The sequence below is a fragment of the Arachis ipaensis genome, chromosome B7 (genome assembly GCF_059453495.1).
Source record: "Arachis ipaensis isolate K30076 ecotype BB chromosome B7, ASM5945349v1, whole genome shotgun sequence".
Taxonomy (NCBI): Eukaryota; Viridiplantae; Streptophyta; class Magnoliopsida; order Fabales; family Fabaceae; genus Arachis; species Arachis ipaensis.
In genome coordinates this window covers 78,239,550-78,249,170 of record NC_142442.1, presented here as the reverse complement: position 1 = coordinate 78,249,170, position 9,621 = coordinate 78,239,550, and the positions used below count along the sequence as shown (strand labels likewise).

Genomic DNA, 9,621 nt, shown 5'->3' with positions numbered 1-9,621 from the left:
TAGGAAAAAGAGTGCTCCTTAGCCTGAGATCTCTTTCTAGCTATCGAACCTTCTTAGGTTACAGGCGTGCCATGACCTTGGTAGCTCCTGCCCTTCTAGGTCAGCCACCTTGTAGTAGCCTTTACCTAGTACTTCTGTTACTCGGTATGGCCCTTTCCAGTTGGCTGCTATCTTCCCTTCCCCTGACCGACTTACTCCGATATCATTTCAGATTAGGACGAGATCGTTGGTAGCGAAGCTTCGCCGCATTACCTTCCGATTATACCTTAAAGCCATTCGACGCTTTAGCGCTTCCTCTCTAATCCAGACTCTTTCTTGAACTTCTGGAAGTAGGTTGAGCTCCTCCGATCCCTTTGTGCTCGGGAGTTGGTGTTGTCATTGTAAAGGATCACTCTAGGGGATCCTTCTTCTATTTCTACAGGAATCATTGCTTTCATTCCGTAAGCAAGTCAGAAAGGTGATTCTCCGCTTGTAGAGTGTGATGTTGTCCGACATGCCCATTGGACTTGCGGGAGCTCTTCAGCCCAAGCTCCCTTTGCATTCTGTAGCTTCCATTTTAACCCACCCAATATAACTTTGTTAACAGTTCTGCCTCAATCCATTTTGTGAAATAGTCGATTCCTATAATGAGGAACTTGACTTGTCCTGACCCTTGGGAGAATGGTCCAAGGAGGTCGAGCCCCCATTTTGCAAATGGCCAGGGTGAGGTGACGCAGATGAGTTCTTCAGGCGGAGCTATATGGAAGTTGGCGTGCTTCTGACATGGGGGACATATCTTGACAAATTTTGTTGCTTCTTTTTGTAAGGTCGGCCAATAGAAACCAATTCGGAGTACCTTCTTAGAAAGAGCTCGTGCACCAAGGTGGTTTCCGCACATGCCACTGTAGACTTCCTCTATGACCTTTTTTGTGGCAGAGGTCGGGACGCACTTGAGGAGGGGTGTTGAGATCCCTCTTCTGTATAGGATGTTATCCATCAAGGTGTAGTACTGTGCCTCCTTTTTGAGCCTTTTCGCTTCCTTTTTGTCTGCGGGGAGTATTTCAAATTTGAGGTAGTTGATTTTGGGATTCATCCATCCTTGGTCTTGGTCCGATATGGTTAGGACCTTCGCTTCTTTGGAGGTTGACAGATTTTGCAATATTTCTTGGATGAGGCTTCTGTTGTTGCCCCCTGGTTTGGTGCTGGCTAGCTTTGAAAGTGCATCTGCTCGGGCATTTTGTTCCCGAGGTATATGTCGGATCTCGTATTCCATGAATTTTGCGAGCTGTTCTTTTGTTTTGTCTAGGTACTTCTTCATGGTGGGATCCTTGGCCTGATAGCTCCCTTCTATTTGTGAGGTGACCACTTCCGAGTCGCTGAATATTGTAAGCTTTTGAGCTCCAATTTCCCTAGCCAGTTTTAAACCAGCTAGTAGGGCCTCATACTCGGCATGGTTGTTTGAGGCAGGGAACTCGAACCTTAGAGAGAGTTCGAGTTGGATTCCCTGGTCACTTTCCAGGATGACACCTGCTCCACTTCCAGCTTTGTTTGATAAGCCGTCGACATAGAGGTTCCAATTAGCGGGGGTGTCTGGGGTGTCAATATACTCGGTGGCAAAGTTGGCCAGGTATTGCGACTTGATGGCTGTCCGAGCTTCATACTTAAGGTCAAATTCTGACATTTCCACTTCCCATTGCAAGATTCTTCCAGCTAAGTCGATTTTTTGTAGGATATGGTTGGTCTGTATTCTGATGGTGTGGGCCTGAAAGTTGGTCAGAGCCATCAGGAGGAGAGTATAAGAGCGTAGGTGAACTTCTCTATCTTTTGGTAGTTTAGTCCAGCCCCTTATAAAGCCTTACTAATGAAGTAGATGGGTTGTTGTCTGTTTTTGTCCTCCCTGACTAGGGCCGAGGCTATTGCCTGATTTCCCACAGCGAGGTAAAGGATTAATTCCTCTCCTGGCCGGGGTCGAGTTAGGATGGGTGGCTGTCTCAGAAATAACTTGAAGTCCTGGAAGGCTTGTTCACATTCTGGGGTCCATTCAAACCTCTTTCCTTTTCTTAATGTTGCATAGAAAGGAAGAGATCGTAAGGCCGATCCAGCTAGGAATCTAGACAGGGCCGCTAATTTTCCATTTAGCTGCTGCACCTCTTTGACACAGGACGGGCTTTTCATGCTGAGTATGGCCTGAAATTTATCTGGATTTGCTTCAATTCCTCTCTGTGTGAGCATGAAGCCCAAGAATTTGCCGGCCTCTACCGCGAAAGTGCACTTTGCGAGATTTAACCTTATCCCGTGCTTTCTTATAGTGTCAAACACTTCGGCAAGTTCGAGTAGTAGCGATTCTTCCTTTTGCGTCTTTATCAACATATCGTCGACATAGACCTCCATCAGTTTTCCGATGTAGTTGGCAAAAATTTTGTTCATCAACCTTTGGTATATAGCTCCTGCGTTCTTGAGTCCGAACGGCATGACTATGTAGCAGTAGTTTGCCTTTGGGGTTATGAATGAGGTCTTCTCTTGGTCCGGTTGATACATCGGGATTTGGTTGTACCCTGAGTAGGCGTCCATAAAGGAAAGGTACTTGTATCCCGATGATGCATCGACTAGGGTATCTATATTCGGGAGTGGATAGGGATCTTTTGGGCAAGCTTTGTTGTGGTTGGTGTAATCAGTGCACATCTGCCACTTCCCATTTGACTTTTTGACCAGTACAACATTGGCCAGCCATAATGGGTACTTAACCTCCATTATTCACACCGCTTTTAATAAGGCCTGTACCAGTTCTTCCACAGCTTGCTATCTCTCTGGGCCGAGCTTCCTGCATTTCTGTTGTACTGGCCGAGATCCAGGATATACTGCCAATTTATGGCTGTTACGCCAGAATTGTGATTGTTCATTCCCTGGCTATAGCGCCAAAAAATTGGTGTGGGAGAACGTGATTTCAAGACTTCTTCAAAATTTTGTGTAACTGACCAGCAAGTACACTGGGTCATCCAAGTAATAAACCTTACGTGAGTAAGGGTCGATCCCACGAAGATTGTCGGCTTGAAGCAAGCTATGGTCATCCTTGTAAATCTCAGTCAGGCGGATTCAAATGGTTATGAGGTTTTGATAATTAAAATATAAATAAAACAGGAAATAAGATAGAGATACTTATGTAATTCATTGGTGGGAATTTCAGATAATCGTATGAAGATGCTTTGTTGCTTCTGAACCTCTGCTTTCCTACTGCCTTCTTCGAACCATGCGTTACCTCCTTCTATGACAAGCTGTATGATCCTCTCGGATGAAAACAAATCCATATGCGCTATCACCGCACGGCTAATCATCTGTCGGTTCCCGCTAGCGTCGGAATAGGACCATTGTCCTTTTTCACATTGTCACTGTGCCCAACATTCGCAAATTTGAAGCTCGTCACAGTCATCCCTTCCCAGATCCTACTTGGAATACCACAGACAAGGTTTAGACTTTCCGGATCTCAGGAATGCTGTCAATGGTTCTAGCCTATACCACGAAGACTCTAATCTCACGGAATGGAATGCTCTGTTGTTAGGAGAGGCAATCATGCATCGTGAACCAGGAGGCCAAGAGATACACACTCAAGCTATTGCAGATAGAACGGAAGTGGTTGTCAAGCACGCATTCATAAGTGAGAATGATGATAAGTGTCACGGGTCATCACATTCATCAGGTTTAAGTGCGGGTGAATATCTTAGAGAAGAAGTAGGCGTGGGTTGAATAGAAAAATAATAGTACTTGTATTAATTCATGAAGAACAGCAGAGCTCCACACCTTAATCTTTAAGGTGTAGAAACTCCATCATAGAAAATACATAAGTGAAAGGTCTAGGCATGGCCGTGAGGCCAGCCTCCGAACGTGTACAATAGCATAAGATTAACAAAAGACTAACTAAACACCTAAAATAAATCTCTAAAAGTAGTTTTTATACTAAACTAGTAACTTAGGGTTACAGAAAATGAGTAACTAAGTGCAGATAGTGCAGAAATCCACTTCCGGGGCCCACTTGGTGTGTGCTTGGGCTGAGCATTGAAGCTTTTTCGTGCATAGGCTGTTTCTGGAGTTAAACGCCAGCTTTGGTGCTAGTTTGGGCGTTTAACTCCAATTCTAGTGCCAGTTTGGGCATTTTACGCCAAGATGTTTTAGGCTGACTTTGAACGTCAGTTTGGGCCATCAAATCTCGGACAAAGTATGAACTATTTTATATTGCTGGAAAGCCCAGGATGTCTACTTTCCAACTCAATTAAAAGCGCACCAATTGGGTTTCTATAGCTCCAGAAAATCCACTTCGAGTGCATGAGGGTCAGAATCCAATAGCATCTGCAGTTCTTTTTCAGCCTGTGAATCAGATTTTTGCTCAAGTCCCTTAATTTCAGCCAGAAAATACCTGAAATCACAGAAAAACACACAAACTCATAGTAAAGTCCAGAAATATAATTTTTCAATGAAAACTAATAAAAATATAATCAAAAGTAATTAAAACCTACTAAAAACTATGTAAAAATAATACCAAAAAGGGTATAAATTATCCGCTCATAACAACACCAAACTTAAATTGTTGCTTGTCCCCAAGCAACTAAAAACAAAATAGGATAAAAAGAAGAGAATATACAATGAATTCCAAACTTATCAATGAAGATTAGCTTCAATTAGATGAGCGGGACTTGTAGCCTTTTTGCTTCTGAACAGTTTTGGCATCTCACTTTATCCTTTGAAGTTTAGAATGATTGGCATCTATAGGAACTCAGAATTCAGATAGTGTTATTGATTCTCTTAGTTCAGTATGTTGATTCTTGAACACAGCTACTTTATGAGTCTTGGCCGTGACCCTAAGCATTTTGTTTTCCAGTATTACCACCAGATACATAAATGCCACAGACACATAACTGGGTGAACCTTTTCAGATTGTGACTCAGCTTTGCTAGAGTCCCCAGTTATAGGTATCCAGAGCTCTTAAGCACACTCTTTTTTCTTTGAACCACGACTTTAACTGCTCAGTCTCAAGCTTTTCACTTGACACCTTCATGCCACAAGCACATGGTTAGGGACAGCTTGGTTTAGCCGCTTAGGCCAGGATTTTATTCCTTTGGACCCTCCTATCCATTAATGCCCAAAGCCTTGGATCCTATTTACCCTTGCCTTTTGGTTTAAAGGGCTATTGGCTTTTTCTGCTTGCTTTTTCTTTTTTTTTCTCTTTTTTTTTTTTATTTTTTTGCCACTTTTTTCTCTTTTTTTTTTGCAAGCCTTGCTTATTCACTGCTTTTTCTTGCTTCAAGAATCAATTTTATGATTTTTCAGATTATCAAATAACATTTTTCCTTTTTCTTTATTCTTTCAAGAGCCAACAATTTTAACATTCATAAACAACAAATTCAAAAATATGCACTGTTCAAGCATTCATTCAGAAAACAAGAGGTATTGCCACCACATCAAAATAATTAAACTAATTTCAAGATAGAATTCGAAACCATGTACTTCTTGTTCTTTTGCAATTAAAAACATGTTTCATTTAAGAAAGGTGATGGATTCATAGGGCATTCATAGCTTTAAGGCATAGACACTAGACACTAATGATCATGTAATAAAGACACAAACATAAATAAAACATAGGGCATATAATTCGAAAAACAGAAAAATAAGAAAAGGAAATTAAAGAACGGGTCCACCTTAGTGATGGCGGCTAGTTCTTCCTCTTGAAGATCATATGGAGTGCTTGAGCTCCTCAATGTCTCTTCCTTGCCTTTGTTACTCCTCCCTCATGGCTCTTTGGTCTTCTCTAATTTCATGGCAGAGGATAGAATGCTCTTGGTGCTCCACCCTTAGTTGTCCCATGTTGGAACTTAATTCTCCTAGGGAGGTGTTGATTTGCTCCCAATAGTTTTGTGGAGGAAAGTGCATCCCTTGAGGCATCTCAGGGATTTCATGATGAGGAACTTCCTCATGCTCTTGTTGAGGTCCATGAGTGGGCTCTCTTGTTTGCTCCATCCTTTTCGTAGTGATGGGTTTATCCTCTTCAATGAGGGTGTCTTCCTCTATGACAACTCCAGCTGAATTGCATAGGTGACAAATGAGATGAGGAAAGGCTAACCTTGCCAAAGTAGAGGGCTTATCCGCCACCTTGTAGAGTTCTAGGGATATGATCTCATGAACTTCTACTTTCTCTCTATTCATGATACTATGGATCATGATAGCCCGGTCTATTGTAACTTCAGACCGGTTGCTAGTAGGAATGATAGAGCGTTGGATGAACTCCATCCATCCCCTAGCCACGGGTTTGAGGTCGAGCCTTCTTAGTTGAACCGGCTTGCCTCTTGAATCTCTCTTCCATTGAACGCCTTCCACACAAATGTCCCAAAGGACTTGGTCCAACTTTTGATCAAAGTTGACCCTTCTAGTGAAAGGGTGAGGATCTCCTTGCATCATTGGCAAGTTAAATGCTAGCCTCACATTTTCCAGACTAAAATCCAAGTAGTTCCCCCGAACCATTGCGAGCCAATTCTTTGGGTTCGGGTTCACACTTTGATCATGGTTCTTAGTGATCCATGCATTGGCATAGAACCCTTGAACTATTAAGATCCCGACTTGTTGAATGGGGTTGGTGAGGATTTTCCAACGTCTTCTTCGAACTTCATGTCGGATCTCCGGATATTCACTCTTTTTGAGCTTAAAGGGGACCTTGGGGATCACCTTTTTCTTGGCCACAACTTCATAGAAATGGTCTTGATGGACCTTTGAGATGAATCTCTCTATCTCCCATGACTCGGAGGTGGAAGCAATTGCCTTTCCTTTCCTCTTTCTAGAGGTTTCTCCGGCCTTAGGTGCCATTAGTGGTTACGGAAAACAAAAAGCTTTAGCTTTTCCCACACCAAACTTAGAATGGTTGCTCGTCCTCGAGCAAAAGAAGAAAGAAAGGAGTAGAAGAAGAAGAAATGAAGGAGATGGAGGTGAGGAGAGGGTCCGGCCAAAGAGGGTGTATTGTGTATGATGTATGAAATTGAAGGTGGTAAGGAGGGGTATTTATAGGGTGAGTGAGAGAGGGAATTCGGCCATGTATGGGTAGATTTGGGAGGGAAATGGTTTGAATTTGAATGGTGAGGTAGGTAGGGTTTAATGATGGATGGATGTGAGTGGTGAAGAGGTTGTGAGGAAGAGGGTAGGATTTGATAGGTGAGAGGTGTTTGGGGAAGAGTTATTGATGGGATTGGTCAATGGTGTTTGGGGAAGAGTGTTATGGAAAGGTGTGAAGAGGAGAGAAGAAGAGGTGGGGTAGGTGGAGATCCTGCGGGGTCCACAGATCCTGAGGTGTCAAGGAGTTTGAGTCCCTGCACCATTCTGGCATTCAAACGCCCATTCTGTGCCAATTCTAGCGTTTAACACCAGCTCTGCTACCTTTCCTGGCGTTAAACGCCACTCTGCTGCCCATTTCTGGCGTTAAATGCCAACCAGATGCCCATTTCTGGCATTTAATGCCAGCCAGATGCCAGACAGCTCTTTCTGGCGTTAAACGCCCAGAGTGCTTCCCATTCTGGTGTTTAACGCCCAGAATGCTGCCAGGCTTGGCGTTAAACGCCCATTCTGCTATCCTTACTAGCGTTTAATCCCTAGTAAGTTTGTCCTCTAGGGTGTGCTGTTTTTAATGCTATTTTTCATTCTGTTTTTGAATTTTTTGTTGTTTTTGTGACTTCACATGATCATCAACCTAAAGAAAACATAAAATAGCAATGGAAAATAAATAAATATAATTAAATAACATTGGGTTGCCTCCCAACAAGTGCTTCTTTAATGTCAATAGCTTGACAGTGAGCTCTTAGAGAGCTTCACAGAGACTCAGAGCTTGATGTTGGCCTCCCAACACCAAACTTAGAAGTTGAGTGTGGGGGCTCTGTTTGACTCTATATTGAGAGAAGCTTTTCATGCTTCCTCTTCATGGTTACAGAAGAAGATCCTTAAGCCTTAAACACAAGGTAGTCCTCATTCACTTGAAGGACTAACTCTCCTCTATCCACATCAATCACAGCTCTTGCTGTGGCTAGGAAGGGTCTTCCAAGGATGATGGATTCATCTTCATCCTTCCCAGTATCTAGGATTATAAAGTCAGAAGGGATGTAATAGCCTTCAACCTTCACTAAGACATCCTCTACAAGTCCATAAGCCTGTTTCCTTGAATTGTCTGCCATCTCTAGTGAGATTCTTGTAGCTTGCACCTCAAAGATCCCTAGTTTCTCCATTACAGAGAGGGGCATGAGGTTTATACTTGACCCAAGGTCACATAGAGCCTTCTTAAAGGTCATGGTGCCTATGGTACAAGGTATTAAAAACTTTCTAGGATCCTGTTTCTTCTGGGGTAATTTCAGTTGAAGCAGATTATTTAGTAAATTGATGAGCAATAAGGGTTCATCCTCCCAAGTCTCATTACCAAATAACTAGGCATTCAGCTTTATGATTGCTCCTAGATATTGAGCAACTTGCTCTTCAGCAATATCTTCATCCTCTTCAGATGAAGAATACTCATCAGAGCTAATGAATGGCAACAGTAAGTTCAATGGAATCTCTATGGTCTCTATATGAACCTCAGATTCCTTGGGTTCCTCATTAGGGAACTCCTTAGTGGCTAGTGGACGTCTATTGAGGTCTTCCTCATTGGAAATCACTACCTTTTCTTCCTCTCCAGGTTCGGCCATGTTGGTTATAATTATGGCCTTGCACTCTCTTTTTGGATTTTCTTCTGTATTGCTTGGGAGAGTACTAGGAGGGAGTTCAGTAACTCTTTTACTCAGCTGACCCACTTGTGCCTCCAAATTTCTAATGGAGGACCTTGCTTCAGTCATGAAACTGAGAGTGGTCTTAGATAGATCAGAGACTACAGTTGCTAAGTCAGAGTGGCTCTGCTTAGAATTCTCTCTGTTGCTGAGAAGATGATGGAAAAGGTTTGCTATTGCCAAACCTATTTCTTCCACCATTATTATTATTGAAGCCTTGATTAGGCTTCTGTTGATCCTTCCATGAGAGATTAGGATGATTCCTCCATGAAGGATTGTAAGTGTTTCCATAGGAATCTCCCATGTAATTCACTTCTTCCATTCCAGGGTTCTCAGGATCATAGGCTTCTTCTTCAGAGGAAGCCTCCTTAGTACTACCCGATGTAGCTTGCATTCCAGACAGACTCGGAGAAATCATATTGACTTGCTGAGTCAATATTTTGTTCTGAGCCAATATGGCATTCAGAGTATCAATCTCAAGAACTCCTTTCTTCTGAGTTGTCCCATTATTTACAAGATTCCTTTCAGAAGTGTACATGAACTGGTTATTTGCAACCATTTCAATGAGTTCCTGGGCTTCTGCAGGCGTCTTCTTCAGATAAAGAGATCCTCCAGCAGAGTGGTCCAATGACATCTTGGACAATTCAGACAGACCATCATAGAATATACATATGATACTCCATTCTGAAAACATGTCAGAAGGACACCTTCTGATCAATTGCTTGTATCTTTCCCAAGCTTTATAGAGGGATTCACCTTCCTTCTGTCTAAAGGTTTGGACTTTCACTCTAAGCTTGCTCAACTTCTGAGGTGGAAAGAATTTGGCCAAGAAAGCATTGACTAACTTTTCCAAAGAGTTCAG

At 42.6% G+C, this 9,621-nt stretch overlaps 1 pseudogene; it reads right to left on the bottom strand.

The window, feature by feature from the left end:
• Nucleotides 1–449: 449 nt before the first annotated feature.
• LOC148553073 (uncharacterized) lies at nt 450–8,828 on the bottom strand (annotated as a pseudogene).
• Nucleotides 8,829–9,621: the final 793 nt, after the last annotated feature.